This window comes from Globicephala melas, chromosome 2 (assembly GCF_963455315.2).
Source record: "Globicephala melas chromosome 2, mGloMel1.2, whole genome shotgun sequence".
NCBI classification, from domain to species: Eukaryota; Metazoa; Chordata; class Mammalia; order Artiodactyla; family Delphinidae; genus Globicephala; species Globicephala melas.
This window is the reverse complement of record NC_083315.2, coordinates 173,419,096-173,439,575: the sequence shown is the minus strand read 5'-3', so window position 1 is coordinate 173,439,575 and position 20,480 is coordinate 173,419,096. Positions and strand designations below refer to the sequence as shown.

The window sequence follows — 20,480 nt, the reverse complement described above, 5'->3', positions numbered from 1 at the left end:
TTCCTGTGGGTTGCTTCACTCAATTCACAGCTTAGGTCTTTTCCACAGAGGAATGTTTATAAACTGTGGTGCAAACCTAGTATGGAATAAGTAGCTGTGAAAGTGAATGTAAAACCCTCAAACTTTTAAAAACTTGTACTGAATTCGATGACTTCATAAAACTTGCCACATTGCATATCTTCAGCATATATCCATATTTGGTCTTCTTTGAATTTATTTGTCGGTAGCTATTTATTAATAGCTTTAATTTTCATTCATCCATTCTTTAATGCGTGAAAGAATCTGACAAACTATTCGTGTCGTAAAGAAAATGCAAAATGTTTAACTTCCCAGAAACCAAGAGACAAATGCCTATTGTGTATATCTGTCTAATCCCCCTTATTCAAACTGGCCAGAGCTAAGATTCGTTTTTCTCAAAGGGACACAACAGGAGTAAAACTGATGAATCATGTTTCATCATGTATTCATCACTGGCCAGGTGCTTTGTCCCCTTTGATCTTATTAAGGTATTAACTTAGTTATTAATTTATAATACTAAGATCAGTACCCTTGTATACAAACTCAATTCAATAACATTCATTAATAGTAACTGCATCCAGCCCCTCATTATCATTAAGCATCAAGGGACTATATACTTTTTATTCCCAACTTTATTTAGGAGTAATTGACAAACATAGTTTGCATATATTTAAAATGTACAACATGAAGATTTGATTTACGTATACACTGTGGAATGATTACCAATGGAACGCTGAAGCCAAGGGCTTGATCATAACTTGTCATATGACACATTTTTGTCACTGGTTCATGTTAAGCCCTCTTTAATGTAGTAAGGGGGTTCAATTATATAAACTTTTTTTTCCCATTTCTTAATTAAAAAAAAAATGCCTGCAACCCAAAGATAACCCAGAACATAAACATCAACAATTACAAACATCTTTCTCTGGGTCTCACGATATAAAAACCTCTACATATTTATAATAGACTTCGGTTCCTTAGAAATAGATTGGTCATGACGTTTATCACATACTCTATAGTTATTCCAGATTTGGCCCTATTTTTCCTTCATTTACTCATACATTTGTTTAGTTATTATTGTATTGATTAACTTTTACTAAGCAATCAATATCTATGAAACTCAAAAGCCCAAAAATAAGATCCTTGGATATCCTTAACAAGTCTTTGTAGGCTCATTTATATCAGAAGAACGGACTAGATTTCTTTTTGCTTTGGACTTCGGCATTCTAGGTAAGCATTGCTCATCCTTGACTCACATGCCACCAGTCCTCAATATTACTTCAGACTCCATCCTCTTTTTTTCATTCAATTATAATTTTGTTTAGAGATAAATCGTTAATTCATAATGAGAAACATATACTCATAAATTTTTAAAGGAGTTTTAATATCCCTAACATCTGTATGTAGAATCATTTTTTACAGAGTGAAAAGTCCAGATCTCTTTTGTTAATCGGCCTTGTGTTGAATGTACAGATTAGTCATCATATTTGCTTCATTTTCACATCTAACTTTACTTATTGTTAGTCCAAGGTTAGCATGGACTAATCCCTAACATCTGTCTGTAGAATTATTTCCCTCATCAAACCATCTCTTCCATTAATTGACCTCAATGTTTTGACTTGGATGAATAAACATAATGCTTCATATTAATTGCATTTGGGGGCCATGGTTGGCATTCACTGATTATATTTCACATTTTTAAATAATACAATGAATACCCTTAAACAAACAACCCAAACCGAGGCAATAACTTTGACTATTACTCACATTGGTCACCATGCTCTAAACCATAGAACTTGTGATCATAGAAGAATCATTAAGCCAGCTTGAGGGGGTCCATTCTGAGTAGTACAGAGCAGATGAGATGATTTTAAAAGGCTGAGACCTAATCAACATTGGTCTTTGTATTTCACCTTTCACTTAGTGAGTTATTTAGGAAATTAGCAACTTGGGAAAATGTTTACTTAATGTCTCCTAAGTAAACAAACAATAACGATCTTGCCACTGACACAGAATATGGACATTGCCTATTAACTACTTCACACTGCCTATAAAATCCTTAGCCAGAGGTAACACCTTGTATGATTTGTTTCCTAATAAATAGAAGTATTTTCAAAATATGTTAATAGTATTTCTTGTCTTGCTATATATTTTTATAATTGGACAATGCTTAATGACCTTCATCTTTATTTATGTATGTATTTATCGATTATTTCATTGATCTGACTATAAAAATAGAGGATGCATGAACGTAAACCAAAAATGAGATTCTTGTATATTCATGGCATCTGTCTATAGGATCACTTCACACAGGGCAATGGACTAGTTTCCATTTGCATCAGACCTCAGAGTTCCAGACACAGATTCATCATACACGACATACATGACTACACCAATAGTCATCATCGATCCAGTATTGTCCCTCCTTTTCTTCAATCGTTTGTACATTGTCCATTGATTAATTCATTAATTCACTAATAATAATTTTTAAACCCTATTATTCACAGAAACCCAAGAAGAGCCTTGATAGCCCTAAACTGTATACAGGATAATTCTCACATCAATATATCTCTCTCATTTATTATTCTGATTTTCCTATATGCATTAATCAATATAATCAACCCCATATTTATATAATCAATTCCATATTTGTCACTGGGCTATAGTTAGCCTTATGCAATTATACTTCACATTAATACTTCATAATGATACAGTGAATATGCTTTTTTAAAAAACACTAAAATAAGACAAGAATTTTGACTGTTACTCACATTGGTCTGCATGCTCCTAACACACGGGTGCAACCGTAGACCTGGTACCCATGGAAGATGCTTAAATCAGCTCAAGTGTGTCCATTCTGAGGCCTACAGAGCAGAGCAGATGATAAAGATAATTGAGACCTTATTTCCATTGATCCCTGCTTTCCACCATCCAGTTACTCAGTCATTTAGGTATTTATATATTTTTCATGATATGGATTTTCTTTTCTCTTAACAAAGGAAACTCTCTCAAACTTGAAACTGATCCAGTAAATAAAACTGACTCTTATTCATCAGCCTACGTGATTCTTAGCCACAGAGGTAACATCCTTGATTCATTTATTTCTTAGGAGGCAGCAGTGTCTTCTTCCATTTTTATGAGTAATATTTCTTGCCTCACCACATACGTTCATAGTTGGACAATGCTTAACATTCTTCTTTATCTATTTACTTCTATTTTATTCTACCGTCAATCCATTAGTAATAATAAATCTAAATCTATGAACTCAAAATAAGAACACAATATTTGTATATTTCTGACATCTGTCTGCTGCAGGGGTCTCCAACCCCCAGACTGCGGACCGGGGCTGGTCCAAGGCCTGTTAGGAACCGGGCTGCACAGCAGGAAGTGAGCAGCGGGCGAGCGAGCGAAGCTTCGTCTGCCGCTCCCCATCGCTGCTCTCCATCGCTCGCATTGCCGCGTGAACCATCTCCCTCCGTGCCATCCGTGGAAAAATTGTCTTCCACGAAACCGGTCCCTGGTGCCAAAAATGTTGGGGACCGCTGGTCTACTGGATCATTTCCAAAAGAGAGATTCAACTAATTATGTTTTGTGTTGGAGCCCGGAGTTCCAGACACGTAGTATTCATTGTTTATAACTCATATGCCACCAGTTGTCATCACCGGTATATGTTTCTCTTTTTCTTCATTCATTTCTGCATCTGTATTAAATAAATCAAACTAATTCACTGATAATAATATAATGAATACATGATTCCAAAACCCAAGAGCAAGATATTTGCATATCCCAAGCATAGTATATAGAGCCATATCCCATGTAGACTTTATCTCTTTGATCAGTGAATTTCAATGTTGATTAAATAACATAATATTTCATATGATGTTTAAATTTGGACATAGTTCATTTTAATTATATTTATTATTTTTTAAAATAATACTGTGAAACCTTTAAACAAATAACCCAAACCAAGACAAGAACTTTGACCTTTGACCGTTACTCACCTTTGTCTCTTTCCTGACACGGGAGCAACATGACGATCTTAATCAGCTTGGAAGATCCATTCTGAATAGTACCAAGCAGAGAAGAAAATAAAAAGATGGAGACATTCTCTCCATTGATTCATTGTCTCCACCATCCAGATACATAGTCATTTAGGTATTTATTGATTAATGGTAATATTTATTTATTTTCCTCTTAACAAATTCAGCATCAAAGTTGTAACTCACTCAGATGAGAAACTGTACATATCACTGTCTATACCATCCTTAGTCAAAGATGTAATACACTTGATCCATTTAATATTGATTTCAATTTATATTAGTATTATTTTCTTTACTATACACTTTAAAGATGAACAATACTTCAGCCTCTTCATTTTTACTTACACATTTGTTTATTTATTCTGCCATTTATTCTTTCAGAATAAGGTTTTGTAAAATTCACAGACACAAACATCAAGAACAATATCTTTGTATATTCCTGACATCTGTCTATAGAATCACTTTAAACAGGAGGAATGGGCTGGATTTCTTTGTGCTGGACCTCAGAGTTTCAGACACACAAGTACTCATCGTATACAACTCATACGTCACTAGCCATCATCATCGGTCCATGATTGGACTCTTTCTTCATTCTGATCTATATTTACTGATCAATTCATCAATAATAATAAAATAAATATCTGTGAATCACAAATACTCAAGGACTACTAGATCCTTAATATCTTTAATAGCTATCTATAGAATCATTTGCCTCATTGAATATTCTTCTTTCATTAATCATCTTCATTGAGGCAAATACCTATTAAGCAACATAACATCTCATGTCAATTCTATATTTATCCATAGACCATGTCTAGCCTTCTTTGAATACATTTATTTATTATCACAGCGAATAAACGAACACCCAAACCAAGAGAAGAATCTGACAATTACTTACATGGACCACATGTACTTATACACAGGACAACCAGCAGAGTTCCTGATCATGGTCAATGCTTAGCCAATTCAGGTGCATCCATTCTGAGGAATACAAAGCAGAGAAGATGATAAGAAGATTGACAGACACTCCACTGATACGTACATTTCAACTTTCACCTGGTCACTTACTTAGGAAAACAGTACATTGGGGTCATGTTTATTCATTTATTCTTAACAAACGAAACAGCATCAAGCTTGACACAGACCAATAATAAGAACTTTGATCGTTATTTACTGTCTGCATCATTCTCAACCAAAGAGGTCAGACATTTGAGCCACTTACATTTCCTAACGAACTTCAGTATTTTCGATCAATGTTAATAGTTTTTATTGACTCACCACATATATTAAGAGTGAATATGCTTCAGCCTCTTCATCTTAACTTATTTACACTTGTACATTGATTATTTCTTTGGGCTAATTTTTATAGTATCAATAAAATCAAAGACTCATAAACACAAACCAAGAAGATTGTTCTTTTATTTTCCTAATACTTGTCAGTAATAGCATGCCAAATAGAGGTGACAAATTATACTTCTCTTTTTACTGGACCTCGGAGTTTCAGACACATAGTATTCATCATCCAGGACTCATACGATATCAGTCATCATCACTGGTCCATATATGGGCCTCTATTTCTTTATTCTCATCGGCATAGTTCATTGATTAATTCATTAAGTGACTGATATTATATTTCACACTTGTACAACACAGTGAATACTTGAGAAAAAAAACTCTCAAAGACATGAATTTAATTACTGTATTACTCACATTGGTCTATAGAGCACAGGACCGTGCAAGATGCTTAAACCCACCAGCATGCGTCCATTCTGAGGAGTACAGAGCAGAGCAGAAAAAAAAAAATTTGAGACGTTCTCTGAATTGGTCCTGGTTTTCTTCATTTTATTTACTCAGACATGAAAGTATTTATTATTTTCCATAATTTATACACATATATAAGCATAAATATAAATATAATATGATCCTTAGAAAAATGATCCTAACATCTTTCCATAAGATCACTTCAAAGAGAGGCAACAGATTATATTTCCTTTTTGATTGGACCTCAGAGTTTCAGACACAAAGTAGTCATCGTCCATGGCTCATACTCCACCAACGGTCATCACTGGTCCATGCCTGAGCCTCTGTTTCTTCGTTCTCATGGACATTTTCTATGACTGGTGTTTTGGATTACATTTCACACTTTTAACAGTGCAGTGAATACCCTTAAAAAAAAACTTCTTAAACACAAGAACTTAACCTTTACTCACATTCATCTCTAGGCTCTTAACACACAGAAGAAACCATAGAAAATGCTTGAATCAGCTTGGGTGTGTCGTTTCTGGGGAGTACAAGATGAGGCGGATGATTAAAAATCTAGACCTTTCAAAAGAAGATCCACATCAGTCTTTGTTTACATCATTTCATTTACAAAGGTATTTATTAATTTTTCCGAATATATGTACATATGAGATATATACCTATGAAACAAGATTGACATCCTCTACTGAGACAGACCCAGGCCTATAAAACTAGGTATTACTTATCGAGGTCAGTGTCTGTATGATCCTTAGGAAAAGAGGGAACACCGTTGGTCCATTTATTTCTTAACATGCATCAGTTTCCTCAGTTTATATTAATAGTATTTCTTGCCTCTCATGTATATTCATAGGTGGGCAAAGCATCATCCTCATTTTTATTTATTTGTATTTTGTTTATTGGCTCTATCATTGATCGATTGATATTAATAATATATAAATCCATGAATCCAAAATTACAAGAACAGTATCCTTGTAAACTCTTAACATCGATCCACAGGGTCATTTGTGAGAGAGGAAACAGATTAGATTTTGTTTTGTGCTGGACCTCAGACTTCCAGACATGTGGCATTCATCGTATAAGACTCCTAGGTCATCAGACATCATCACTGATCTGGGGTTGGGCCCCTTTTTCTTCATTCTCCTCTACAGTTGTTTATACATTAATTCATCAACCTACTAATAAAAATTAAGTAAATATATGTGAATTACAAAAATGCAAGGACAAGAGCCTTCAGTATCCCTGTCATTTATCTTTAGAATCATTGCCTAATTGAATATACCTCTTCCATTAATCATCATTGTTGTAAAAACAGATTAATCAACATAATGTTTCAGACACTTCCAATTTAATCGCTGGACCATAGTTGGTCTTTTTTCTTATATTTAATACATTTTTAATTATTACAGGGATACCCTGAACAAATCACCCAAACCAGGACAAGAACTTTGATTATTACTCACACTGGACTTAATGCTCCTACACAGAGATGCTCCCATGAGCTCCTGACTTCAGGGTCCTCTTTCTGAGAAGTACAAAGCAAAACAGATATAACAAGATCAAGACATTATCTCCATGGTTCTGTGCACTCCACCTTACATTTAGTCAATCATTCAGTAATATGTTAATCTGGGATAATACTCAACAAATTTCCTCTTTAAAAAATGAATAAGATCAGACTCGCTATGGACTCAGAATAAGAACGTCTCTATCAGCATGAGCCAAAGAGGTAAGGCACTCGAACCACTCGAACCACTTATTTTTCGTAATGGCGTTCAGTATTCTCAGCACGTTTTAACAGTTTCCATCGCCTTACTCCATATCTCAAGAGTGCATGTGCTTCATGCTCAGCATCCTCGCTTTTTTATATTTGTACACTGATTCTTTAATTGATCCATTTATAATAAAAGAATCAAAATTCACAAAAAATAGTCAAGAAAAGAGTCCCTTTAGATTCCTGAAATCAGTCTATAGGATTTCAAGCAGAGGCAACAGACTATATTTCTTTCTGATTGGACCTCAGATTCCAGAATGAAGTAGTCATCATCCACGACTCATACTCCACCAGCGGTCATCATCGATCCACATGTCAGTCTCTTTTTGCTCATCCTCCTGTACATTAGCTCATTAATTAATTTCTTATCCACTGATATTAATTTTTAAAACCCCATGATTCACATAAAAACAAAGAATAAGAACCTTGGGGCTTCCCTGGTGGCGCAGTGGTTGAGAATCTACCTGCCAATGCAGGGGACACGGGTTCTAGCCCTGGTCTGGAAAGATCCCACAGGCCGCGGAGAAACTGGGCCTGTGAGCCACAATTACTGAGCCTGCGCATCTGGAGCCTGTGCTCCGCAACAACAGAGGCCGCGATAGCAAAAGGCCCGTGCACCACGATGAAGAGTGGCCCCCGCTTGCCACAACTAGAGAAAGCCCTCGCGCAGAAACGAAGACCCAACACAGCCATAAATAAATAAATAAGATAAATTTAAGAATAAGAACCTTGACTATTTTACTTCTGTCCATAGAATCATTTATCACATTGATATCTCTCTTTCATTAATTACTCTTACAATACCATAAATTGATTAATAAATACTATTGGGAATAATCCCATATTTATCACTGGCCACGGATGGCCAATAAGTACACTTTTTTAAAAAACGTTTCGAATGAAGACATGAATGTTATTACTCACATTGGTCTCTATACACCAAAGACGTGGAGACAACCAGAGAATGTGACCATGAGAGAATTTTCCAATCAGCTCGACTGGTCCATTCTGAGGAATATAAAGCAGAGTAGATGATGTTTTAAAAATGAGACCGGGCTTCCCTGGTGGCGCAGTGGTTAAGAATCCTCCTGCCGATGCAGGGGACACGGGTTTGAGCCCTAGTCCGGGAAGATTCCACGTGCCACGGAGCAACTAAGCCTGTGTGCCACAACTACTGAGCCTGCGCTCTAGAGCCCACGAGCCGCAACTACTGAGCCCATGTGCCACAACTACTAAAGCCCGTACGCCTAGAGCCCATGCTCCACAACAAGAGAAGCCACCGCAATGAGAAGCCTGCGCATCACAACGAAGAGTAGCCCCCACTCGCCGCAACTAGAGAAAGCCGGCGCACAGCAACGAAGACCCGACGCGGCCAAAAATAAATAAATAAAATAAATTTATAAAAATGAGACCTTGTCTGAATGGATTTTTCCTTTTCACAATATATTCGTTCAGTCCTTTAGGTAGTTATTAATTTTTCATAATTTAGATTTTACCTCTTAACAAAAGGAACAACCTTAAATTTGATACTGACCTAGAAAATAAAATTGACTCTAATTATGAATCTATATGATCCTTAGCCAAAGAGGTGACACTCTTGATACATTCATTTCTAAAGAGGCATCAATATTTTCAATTTTTATTAATAGTAATTCTTGCCTCACCACAAATGCTCACAGTTGAACAATGCTTCACTCTCTTTTTATCTGTTTATTTATTATTTCTTTAATGGTCCTTTATTTATTGATACTTCTTCAACAGTAATATCATTCATCCATTCATTAACAACAATAAATTTAATCAATGAATCCAGGGTAAGAACATGGTCTCTGTATATTTCTAATATCTGCCTACAAGATCATTTCCAACACAGGTATTTGATGAATTATGTTTTGTGTTGGACCTCAAAGTTCCAGACACATATTATTCATCATCCACAACACATACACCACCAGTTGTCTTCATTGGTTCAGGTTTGGCTGTCTTTTTCCTCCTTCATTTATCAAGTAAATCATTAATTTCTTAATAACCATAAAATAAACACATAATTCACAAAATCCAAGAATAGGATCCTTGAATATTCCCAACATCTGTCTATAGAACTATTTCACACATGGACTGATTCTCTTTATTAACCAACCTCAGTGGTGCACAATACTGATGACTCAACATAATGTTTCATATCATATTTATCATTGGGCCATAGTTAACTTTTTTATTATGTTTAATACTTTTAATAATTCAATGAATACCTTTAAACAAATGACCCAATCTAAGATGACAAACTTGACCATTACTCACCTTTGTCTCTTTCTAATACAGAGGCAATAGGACAATCTTGATCACAGCAGAAGCTGAAATCAGCTGGGGCATCAATCCTGAATAGTACCAAGCAGAGCAGGTGATAAAAAGTTTGATATTCTCTCCATTGATCCATACTTTCCACCATTCATATACATAGTCATTTAGGTATTTATTAATTTATGGCAATATTTATTTGTTTTTTCCTTAATAAAACAAACATCAAGCTTGCAATAGACTCAGATCAATAATTGACTATTACGTATCACTGTCTATATCATCCTTACTCAAAAATGCATAATATACTTGATCTGTTAATTATCCATTCTAACTTATATTATTTCTCTTTACTATGTATTTAAGTAATGAACAGTACTTAACCCTCTTCATCTTTAGTCACTTATATACTTGTTTATTCAGCCAGTAACATTTTATAATAATATTTTTAAAAACTCGTGAACCACAAAGAATAAAACAAGGTCCCTATATATTCCTGACATCTGTCTATAGGAACACTTCCAACAGAGGAAATGGACTAGATTTCTTTTGCTGGACCTCAGAGTTTCAGACACACAGTATTCATCATATACGACTCATATGCCATCAGTCATCATCAATGGTCCAAGCTTAGACTCTTTTTCTTTATTCTCATCGACATTTGTTTACTGATCACTTTATTAATTCATTAATAATAATAAAATAAATATCTGTGAGTCAAAAAACTCAAGGACAAGATCTTAAATACTAACTTCTGCCTATAGAATCTTTTGCCTCATGGAATGTACTTATTTCAATAATCATCCTCATTGTGGCAAATATCGATTAATCAACACAAAGTTTCATGTCAATTCCATGGTAATCATTAAGCCATGTTTGGCCATCTTTGAATATATTTAATAATTTTTAGTATTACACTGAATATCCTAGACAAACCACCTAAACCATGAGAGGAATCTGTTGTTCACATTGGTCTTCATGATCTTACACACAGGGCCATCCATGGAGGTCCTGATCATGGCCAAATACGTAAATAGGTTCCAGTGTATCCATTCTGAGTCGTAAAAAGCAGGAGAGATAATAACAACATTGAGATACTCGTTATTGATCCACACATTCCACCTTCATCTAGTCAGTCATTTAGGAATATCATAAATTCAGGTCATATTTCTTATTTTTCTCTTAGAAAAAAGAACAATATCAAACCTGGTACTACCATAGAATAAGAACTTCGACTGTTATTCATTTTCTAGACCATTCTTAGCCAAAGAGGTATGACATTTGCACCATTTACATTTCCAAATGAACTTCAGTATTTTCAATCAATATTAATAGTTTTTATTGCCTTACCACATATATTAAGAGTGAATATGCTTCAACCTCTTCATCTTAACTTATTTATACTTACACTTATTTCTTTGGGCTATTTTTTTAAAGTAAAATCAAAATTCATGAACACAAAACAAGAAAATTGCTCTTTTATTTTCCTAATATTTGTCTATGGTGTAATACCAAATAGAGGCAACAGATTATATTTCTTTTATTTACTGAACCTGAGTTTCAGACATGTAGTATTCATCATCCATGACTCACATGATATCAGTCATCATCATTGGTCCATACATGGGCCTCTATTTCTTCATTCTCATCTGCATAAGTTCATTGATTAACTCATTATTACTAATATTAATTCTATTCCACACTTTTAACAATACAGTGAATATCTGAGGAAAAAGAGAAGCTCTCAAAGACATGAATTTGCTTACTGCATTACTCACATTGGTCTATAGAGCACGTGACCATGAAAGATGCTTAAATCCACTAGCGTGCGTCCATTCTGAGGAGTACAGAGCAGAGCAGATGATAGAAAAAAATTGAGACTTTCTCTAAATTGGTCCTTGTTTTCCTCATTTCATTTACTCAGTCACAAAGGTATTTATTATTTTCCATGATTTATACACATATATAAGCATAAATACGAATATAATGACATGATCCTTAGAAAAAGAGCTAACACCCTTGGTCCATCCATTTATTAATATGCATCAGTTTCTTCAATTTATATTAATAGTACTTCTTGCCTCACCACATATACTCATGGTTGATAAGGCTTCATTCTTGTTTTTATTTAGTTATACTTTGTTTATTGGTTGTATCATTGATCTATTTATATTAATAACATAGAAATTCATGGATCCAAAATTAGAAGAACAATATCCTTGTTTATAGGGATGATTTGCAAGAGAGGAAACAGACTAGATTTTGTTTTGTGTTGGACCTCAGACTTCCAGACACATGGTATTCATCGTATATGACTCCTACGCCACCAGATGTCATCATTGGTCCAGTTTTGCGACTCTTTTTCTTCCTCCCATCTACTTCTGTTTAGTGATTAATTTATCAATTTACTGATGGTAATTAAATAAATACCTATGAGTCACAAAAGCTCAAGGACAAGAGCCTTCAGTATCTTTATAATTTTCTTTAGAACCACTGCCTAATTGAGTACACTTCTTTCATTAATCACCCTCATCATTCTAAAGATAGATTAATCAACAGAATGATTCATACATTTCCAATTTAATCACTGGACCATGGTTAGTATTTTTTCTTATAGTGAATATTTTTTTTAATATTTCAAAGAATACCCTAAACAAACTACCCACGGTAAGGTGAGACCACTGACTATTACTCACGTTGGTTTCCATGTACAGGCAAATTCAGAGACTGTTGACCAAGACATATGTTTAAATCAGCTAAAGCGTGTCCATTCTAAAGCACAGAATGCAGAGTAGATGATAACATGATTGAGATGTTTCCTCTACTGATCTTTGTATCTACATTAATTTTCAGTGATTATGTTATATATGAATTGGGTAATATATAACTTTTTCCTAAGAAAACAAACCACATTGAACTTTCTACTAACCCAGAGTAAATACTGGCCATTATTTATATTATCTATGACATCCTTAGCTAGAGGAAACACCCTTGAACCATTTATTTCTTAACTGACTTAGTGTTTCCATATTTATTAATATTATCTCTAGCTTTAAATTTCTTCATAACTGGACGATGCTTCACCCTCTTCATCTTATTCATTTACATCTGTACATTGATTCTTTATTGATTCATTTATTATAATAGAATCAAAATCCATAAACACAAAGACCCCTGAGCATGAGCTTTATAAAATAAATCCTAAATCTGTCTATAGGATCATTTCCAACAGAGGCAATAAACTAGATTTCTTTTTTATGTTGGACCTCAGAGTTCCAGACACGTATTCATCATCCACGATGCATATGCCACCAGTGGTCATCATTGCTCCAGGCTTGGCCTCTTTTCTTCCCCACTCTCATCTACCTTTGTTTAGTAATTAATTCAACAAATTCTCTAATAGGAATAAAATGGATACCTATGAAGCACAAAAAACCTAGAACATAGGCCTTGAATCGTTTAACTTCTGTCTATAGAATCGTTTACTACACTCATATATCTCTTTCATTAATCACCCTCAAAATTTCATATAGGAATGAATCAATATAAGCTGCATTATTAATCAATGGACCATGTCTGGCATTCTTTGCTTATATTTCATACTTTTCAAATAGAGTGTTTACCCATAAAAACTCACATTTGTTTCTACGTGCCAAACACAGAGACAATCAGACATCTTGTGACCTTAGATGAATCCTTAAATCAGCTCCAATGTATCCATGCTGAGAAGTACAAAGCACAGAAGGTGATTTTTAAACACTGAGACCTTATCTGCATTGACTTTGCTCTCCACATTTCAGCTATTCAGCCTCTTAGGGATTTATTAACTTTCATAATTTACAGTGCTTCACTTATTCATATTTATTTGTTTATATTGAGTGACTCTTTCATTTATCTGTTTATACTAATAAAATCAAAGTTCTTGAACACAAAAACCAAGAACACAATCCTTGTATATTACTAACATCTGTGAGTATGGTAATTTCCAACAGAGGAAATAGACTAGATCTCCTATAGTGTTGGACCTCAGAGTTCTGGACACATAGTATTCACCATCCGTGACTCATACACTACCAGTGGTCATCATTGGTCCAGGCTCAGCCCACTTTTTCTTCATTCACTTCTACATTTCTTTACTGATTAACTTATCGATAAAGCAACAATTGTAAAATAAATATCTATGAGTCAAAAAAAACTTGAAAATAAGACCTTCGAGAATCTCTACAAACATATGGACACCAAGGGGGGAAAGCGCGGGGGTGGGGTGGGGGTGGGGGGATGAACTGGGAGATTGGGATTGACATGTATACACTAATATGTATAAAATAGACAACTAATAAGAACCTGCTGTATAAAAAATTAATTAAATAAAATTCAAAGAAAAAAGAATCTCTAACATCTCTCTATAGAATCATTTGCCTCGAATTTACATTTCGCTAATCACCTACGTGGTTGCAAATATTGATTCATCAATGTAATGTTTCACGTCAGTTCCGTATTTATTAGGGGGCCATGCCTGGCCTTTTTTATTATATTTAACTATTTTTTAATATTACAGTTAACGTCCTAAACAAACCACCAAAAACAAGACAAGAACTTTGACTATTTCTTACACTTAGAGCTCACGATCATGCAAGACGTTTAAGTTGGCTTGGTGCGCCCACTCTAAGAAGTACAAAGCAGAGAAGATTAAAAAAAAAAACAACTGAGATATTATCTTCATTAATCCTTGTATTTCACCTTTGATTACATCAGTAATTTAGGTATTCATTAATTGGGGGTAATATTTATTGATATTTCCCTCAAAAAAACATCAAACTTGCCACTGAGCCAGAATAGGAATAATAATTATTACTTGTACTTTCTATAGAACCATTAGCCAAAGAAATATCATAAAATCATGTCCTTCTTAATTGAATCAGTGTTTTTAACATATATTAACAGATTCTCTTACTTCATGACATTATCATAATTGGATAATGCTTCACCCTCTTTATTTATTTGTATACAGTTGACCCTTGAACAACACGGGTTTGAACTGCATGGGTCCATTTGTACATGGATTTTTTTCAATAAATATAGTACCTGTATTTTCATTTTAGGGATCTTTAAATTAACTAAGTGTGGGAAAAATTTGTGTTTGATTAGAGATCACAACATGCGGTATCAAAAGAACCAGGGTTTGAGTCCTGATTCTATCCAAACTATTTATGATTCCTGGCCTTGGGTGAGTCATTTATCAATTCCTTTGCTTCTAAAGCAGAGATAGCCTTACAAGGACTTTCGACTGCGTGGGGTTACACCACGTTGTTCAAGGGTCAACTGTATTTACTGATTGATTCTTTCATTGATCCACCTGTAATAACAGAGTCAAATTCCATAACAAAAACTAAGAACAAGATCCTTGAATATTACTAACACATGTCCACAGGATAATTTCTAACGGACGTATGGTATAGATTAGATTTCTTACTGGGTTGGACCTCAGAGTTCCAGACAAGTACTCATCATCCATGACTCACACCCCACCAGCATCACCATTGGTCCAGGATTGGCCCTCATTACCTTCAATCATGTCTGCATGTTTTTATTGATTAAGTCATCAATTCACTAATAATAATAAAATAAATGCCTGGAGGTCATAAAAACTTGAAACAAGATCCTTGAATATCTCTAACATTTCTCTATAGATTACTTCCCACTGACAATATATATATATTTCATTAATTGGCCACAATGTTTTCTATATAGATTAATTAATACAATACTTTATATTGACCCCATTTTACTGTTTGAATGTGACAAAACCATGTCTTTATAGAGGGAGGTTTAAATCAACTGTGACTCAAATTAAAATTGATAATACATTGTACATTAATTAATTAATTGAATAATTAACTGTGAAAATAAATAAAATGGTCTTTCTTTTTTCTCCTTAATTGACCACAGATGTACTGAATTGGCCCACACATGATCTCCATTCATTTAATTTGTACATGTAGCCATTTATTCCCTTCCAATAACAGAGTTAACACCCATGACAAACCACCAAACCAGAAGCAATTACTTTGACTGCTACTTACGTAAGTTTCTATAGTCCTTAATTGAATCGTTGTGCATCCATTCTGTAGAGTGCAAAGCAAATATGAAAATAGACAGATTAGATTAGGTAGATAGATAGATAGATAGATAGATAGATAGATAGGAAAAGCTAGATTCAGATTTTTCTAGTTGACTTCAAGTCAACAACTGATGAGGAATAAACCTTAAGTGCTTGTTGTATATTAAAACTCTCCATGGTATATTGCTTGATTGATTGAATCAAGTATTAAATGTAACGAATATAATGAACACCTCTGAAAGCAACACCAGACAAAAGAATAAGAACTATGTGTGTCCCCTACCCAGTCAGGTAAGAGCTACAACAACTTTCTAAATGAACCTTTCTTGGAGAGAATCGGTTAATCTGAGTCTTAGATTCGAGCACATTCTCAGCAATTGTCCATGCTTGTCCCATCTTCATATATGTATGTATGTATATAGCTATACATGGAGTCATTTTATCTTCCATTTTTTTAAAGTAATTGCACCAACAAGCCAGGAAGAGAAATCCTCTCTAAATATATTGACCATTTCAAAAATTAAGAGCCTAGGTCTACTTTTTTTTACCTAGAGAGCAACCGTTAGAACTGGATTAATCACTCTCCTTGTTTCATAACACATGGTCCTCACTGGGTCATGCGTTACCTTCTTTCAAGGAACTGATTAAAATATTAACTTATTCCTTGATATATTTATAATAATAACATTAATACTTGTGACTCCACAGAAACAACAATATTAATGCCTGTGCATATGCTCACTAGGCACAGAAAAAAGATCAGATAATTTTTTCTTGTTCTTTTTTTAATTAAAAAGTAGAAGATCATTGAATTAATCATAACTTGTCATGTGACATTCTCAACATAGGTCCAAGTATAAGCCCACTCTCAATTATGTAGTTATTTAATCAATAATTAAGTAAATGTTTTGCCCTTCTCTTAATAAAACAAAAACCAACAACCCAACCCAGAAAAACAGCATGAGCTCTTACACCCATTTATCGAGATGCTCTTACTCAAAATGGTCAGCTTCAATCAATTTATTTTACTAGAACTCAGTGCTTCAGAAATGTATTAATAATGATTTTTATATTACATATATTACATTACATTCTCCCATATTTGGACCAGGAATAAACCATTTTGTCCTTATTCATGTATACTTTCTTGATTTATTCATGCATTGAGTTACTGAAAATACAATACTCAGAAACCCAAGCACAAGAACAAACTCTTGAATATTTTTAACTCCTTGAACAAGTTCATTTCCTGTAGAGATAAAGAGGAATGAATCTTTTTGTAATGGACCTCAGAGTTATAGGGTTTAATCAAAGTCCTTGACTTCAGACACCCCAGGGTACTCATCATCGATCCAGGCTAAGCAATCTTTTTGTTCATTTATACCTTTGCTCATTGATCCACCAACAGTAATAACATCAATATCCATGAATTTAAAAAAAGCCAAGAACAAGACCCTTGAATATGACCAACATCTGTGTATAGGCTCTTTTTCCATAAACTAGATCTTTCTCAATAGATGAGATCTCTTTTTGTAGTGGCCCTCATTGAGGTATGTATGGATCAATTATCATCCTTGTTTTCTATGCTTCCCCTTCCAGCTCTCTTGCATCTTCCTAATCTAAATAATTCAACAAACACTAATGAAAAATTCACTCCAAGATCTTTTGACAAGATCTTTTGACTATTATTATTTTAGTTTAGTCATTAGAATCCTTACCCACAAAGGTAACAGTCAAGATCTTCCTCAAAACAGACTGATGAAAGCAGCCATGGTCTTCATCCTGTGGAGTCAAATGCCAATGATCAAAAGAATGAACAGTCCAGAATTAGATTGATTTAAAAGGACATTAGTTGCGTGGTACTAGGTTAATCATTAAGTTGATTCAAGTGTCATCTTCATCACTGACCTGAGAACAGCACTCCTTTTTATTACTTGATTTAACTATTACTTATAAATAATATAATGAACACTGTTGAATTCATCACTCAAAAATAAGAACTATGACTATTGCTCATATCTGTCTATAGACCCCTACCCACATAGGTAAGAACCTAGATAATCTTTTTTTAATGGTCTCAATTTGTGTAGAAATGGTTGAATTTAAAATCTGTGATTTATGGCATAGTCTCACCAAGGTCTATGCTTGACCCTACTCATATATTAATTCAATTGTTCATTGTTTTATTTATTCATTTATGGAATTATTCATGGAATACTTGATCATATATTCAAATATACAAACACACGCACACACAAAGTGATAAACCCATGAAAAACCCAGAACAGAAATGATCTTCATGTACATGTCTATATGTTCATACCTAAACTAGGAAGAGAGGATTAGTAGTATACATAAAGATTAGTCATTATTCTTGCTTCTTACTGAGCCATGTTTTCCTCCTTTTAGACTATTGACTGTGATTAGGACTTCATCTACTTACATGTAAGATTACATCGATATCTAGGAATTAACTAACATTAGATAGGAAACTTGAATAATATTTATTATCTCCATATGTCTATTTCACTACACAGAGGTTTGAAAACTAGATTCTTTTATTATTTTTAATAAAACTCAGTGAACAGAGTTGGATTAATAATAACTCTTCTCATAAGGCACATTCTGAAGATGAGCTTTGCTCATTCTTTTTTCAATTAAATAATTATTTAACAAGCATTTATTTATGTAATTTTTCCCTTCTCTAAGTAAAAACAACCAACCAGCAAACAACCACCTACATCAAACAATAATTCTGAATCTTACATACATCTGTATACATATTCCTTCCAAAAGAAGGCAAACAGCCTTTATGTATATATTTCACTGGAATTTAGTGCTACAGAAACATATAACAATAATCCATGTTTCATTACATACTCTCATAACTGGTCCAGGCCCAGCTTCTTTTACATTTACCCATCTTTACATTTCTTCATTTATTCATGCATTGATTTATTTATGAAAATCAATCTATACCCAGAAGGTGTGGACGCCTGTCATCAAGATACCTGAATATTCTGAACTTCTGCTCTACACTCATTTCCATAAAGGAAAAAAAAGAGAAGGCCACTTTTAAATGATGGACCTCAGAGTTACAGATGGCTTTAATCAAAAGTTTTGATTCAGACACCCTCCAATCTCATCATTGGTCCAGGCTTGGCACTCTTTTTCTTTGTTATTTATACCTTCATTTTCCCATGAGTCACAGACTCCCAAGAACAGGATCCTTGATATAACTATGATAATTGTCTCTAGACTGATTTCTGACAGAGCTTTCAGACTAGATCTAAGGGTAGCCTTGCTTCATCTCAGTACCATCACAAAAAATGACCCATGATTGGGCCATGTTCATTTAATTCACCCAATTTTAAACATGCTGTAGTGAACATCCAAAAACCACAATGGTGCCCTACATCTAGAACACACACAGTAAGTTCCACCTTCTAAGAGCTTCCTCTAAACAATTAATAGGCTGGATCTCTAACAATATGGAAATGCTTAAACCAACTGCAGTGCAGAAATAATATGAAATAGCAAATGGTTCTGAAAATGAATTAAATACCTTTCATTTTTTTAAAAAATGAATCTCAGAGGTGCTGAAATGTGTTCATTCTACTCCTTGGCCCATAACACATTCTTCACTATTGGTCCCTACTTGGTGTTCTTGGATTTGGTTTTTATGTATACAGCCTTTTGTTCTCTTGAACTACCTCAGTGACCACACTTGAACAAACCATACGAACAAAACACAGAAACTTTGATTGTTACTTACATTGCTCCTTACCTACAGAAGTAACAGCTAAGGTCTTCATCATTGGACAACGACTGAATCCAATGTGGAGTGTTCATTCAGAAGGAAAAGGCAGATTTTTAAAAGAATGAAAAGTGTAAACTTAGATTTTTAAAATAGAAGTTAGTTCTGCATTACTAGTAACCAGAAACATTGGTTTGTGTCACATTTTCATCAATCCATCCAACAGTGGTATCCGTTTCATCTATTGACTTAATTTTTAGTGTGAAATAAAATAATAAAGACTTCTTAAATGTTTTTATGAAGGTGTTTTAATCTATCACCCAATATAAGGACTATAACTATTATTAATATTTGTCTATACCCCTACATAATCGCAAAAAGGCCACATAATTTTTTTAATGGGGAAAACTTTTGCAAAATGTGATAAATTTAAATTCTTATTTCAAAACACAATCTGACCCCTTGGTGCCATATACTTTAACTATGTACTTATTGATTAGTTTATTCACTCATTTATTTAATAATTCTAAGCATAATTTAATTATCTAGACTTTTTTTTTTGAAAGGAAATACAAACTGATAGAGCCATCTGCTATTCAAAACTAAATACTATTACATGCAACTTTCTCTATCAGCAATGACCAAAATGGTAGCCACTGGCCACTTATAGCTTGAAATGTGCCTAGTGTTACTACGGAACTAAATTTTTATTTT

The 20,480-nt window shown here is 34.1% G+C and overlaps 15 non-coding genes and 1 pseudogene across 15 annotated transcripts; all 16 read right to left on the bottom strand.

Moving 5' to 3' along the window:
- Positions 1–2,356: 2,356 nt before the first annotated feature.
- On the bottom strand, positions 2,357–2,431 carry LOC115867455 (small nucleolar RNA SNORD113/SNORD114 family). The gene has a single exon (XR_004045156.1). It is a non-coding gene; the product is annotated as a small nucleolar RNA SNORD113/SNORD114 family (small nucleolar RNA).
- A 1,181-nt stretch (positions 2,432–3,612) lies between these two features.
- LOC115867446 (small nucleolar RNA SNORD113/SNORD114 family) lies at positions 3,613–3,687 on the bottom strand. Its single transcript, XR_004045148.1, has one exon. It is a non-coding gene; the product is annotated as a small nucleolar RNA SNORD113/SNORD114 family (small nucleolar RNA).
- An 867-nt stretch (positions 3,688–4,554) lies between these two features.
- Positions 4,555–4,630, bottom strand: LOC115867434 (small nucleolar RNA SNORD113/SNORD114 family). Its single transcript, XR_004045138.1, has one exon. It is a non-coding gene; the product is annotated as a small nucleolar RNA SNORD113/SNORD114 family (small nucleolar RNA).
- A 913-nt stretch (positions 4,631–5,543) lies between these two features.
- LOC115867429 (small nucleolar RNA SNORD113/SNORD114 family) lies at positions 5,544–5,618 on the bottom strand. The gene has a single exon (XR_004045134.1). It is a non-coding gene; the product is annotated as a small nucleolar RNA SNORD113/SNORD114 family (small nucleolar RNA).
- A 438-nt stretch (positions 5,619–6,056) lies between these two features.
- On the bottom strand, positions 6,057–6,131 carry LOC115867420 (small nucleolar RNA SNORD113/SNORD114 family). Its single transcript, XR_004045127.1, has one exon. It is a non-coding gene; the product is annotated as a small nucleolar RNA SNORD113/SNORD114 family (small nucleolar RNA).
- A 726-nt stretch (positions 6,132–6,857) lies between these two features.
- On the bottom strand, positions 6,858–6,932 carry LOC115867445 (small nucleolar RNA SNORD113/SNORD114 family). Its single transcript, XR_004045147.1, has one exon. It is a non-coding gene; the product is annotated as a small nucleolar RNA SNORD113/SNORD114 family (small nucleolar RNA).
- An 896-nt stretch (positions 6,933–7,828) lies between these two features.
- Positions 7,829–7,901, bottom strand: LOC115867435 (small nucleolar RNA SNORD113/SNORD114 family). The gene has a single exon (XR_004045139.1). It is a non-coding gene; the product is annotated as a small nucleolar RNA SNORD113/SNORD114 family (small nucleolar RNA).
- A 1,586-nt stretch (positions 7,902–9,487) lies between these two features.
- LOC115867432 (small nucleolar RNA SNORD113/SNORD114 family) lies at positions 9,488–9,562 on the bottom strand. Its single transcript, XR_004045136.1, has one exon. It is a non-coding gene; the product is annotated as a small nucleolar RNA SNORD113/SNORD114 family (small nucleolar RNA).
- An 878-nt stretch (positions 9,563–10,440) lies between these two features.
- LOC115867416 (small nucleolar RNA SNORD113/SNORD114 family) lies at positions 10,441–10,515 on the bottom strand. Its single transcript, XR_004045123.1, has one exon. It is a non-coding gene; the product is annotated as a small nucleolar RNA SNORD113/SNORD114 family (small nucleolar RNA).
- Positions 10,516–11,435: 920 nt separating this feature from the next.
- On the bottom strand, positions 11,436–11,508 carry LOC115867447 (small nucleolar RNA SNORD113/SNORD114 family). The gene has a single exon (XR_004045149.1). It is a non-coding gene; the product is annotated as a small nucleolar RNA SNORD113/SNORD114 family (small nucleolar RNA).
- A 652-nt stretch (positions 11,509–12,160) lies between these two features.
- Positions 12,161–12,235, bottom strand: LOC115867412 (small nucleolar RNA SNORD113/SNORD114 family). Its single transcript, XR_004045120.1, has one exon. It is a non-coding gene; the product is annotated as a small nucleolar RNA SNORD113/SNORD114 family (small nucleolar RNA).
- A 913-nt stretch (positions 12,236–13,148) lies between these two features.
- On the bottom strand, positions 13,149–13,220 carry LOC115867422 (small nucleolar RNA SNORD113/SNORD114 family). The gene has a single exon (XR_004045129.1). It is a non-coding gene; the product is annotated as a small nucleolar RNA SNORD113/SNORD114 family (small nucleolar RNA).
- Positions 13,221–13,907: 687 nt separating this feature from the next.
- On the bottom strand, positions 13,908–13,982 carry LOC115867417 (small nucleolar RNA SNORD113/SNORD114 family). Its single transcript, XR_004045124.1, has one exon. It is a non-coding gene; the product is annotated as a small nucleolar RNA SNORD113/SNORD114 family (small nucleolar RNA).
- Positions 13,983–15,365: 1,383 nt separating this feature from the next.
- On the bottom strand, positions 15,366–15,436 carry LOC115867431 (small nucleolar RNA SNORD113/SNORD114 family; annotated as a pseudogene).
- Positions 15,437–17,291: 1,855 nt separating this feature from the next.
- LOC115867377 (small nucleolar RNA SNORD113/SNORD114 family) lies at positions 17,292–17,364 on the bottom strand. Its single transcript, XR_004045091.1, has one exon. It is a non-coding gene; the product is annotated as a small nucleolar RNA SNORD113/SNORD114 family (small nucleolar RNA).
- A 1,727-nt stretch (positions 17,365–19,091) lies between these two features.
- LOC115867453 (small nucleolar RNA SNORD113/SNORD114 family) lies at positions 19,092–19,165 on the bottom strand. Its single transcript, XR_004045154.1, has one exon. It is a non-coding gene; the product is annotated as a small nucleolar RNA SNORD113/SNORD114 family (small nucleolar RNA).
- Positions 19,166–20,480: the final 1,315 nt, after the last annotated feature.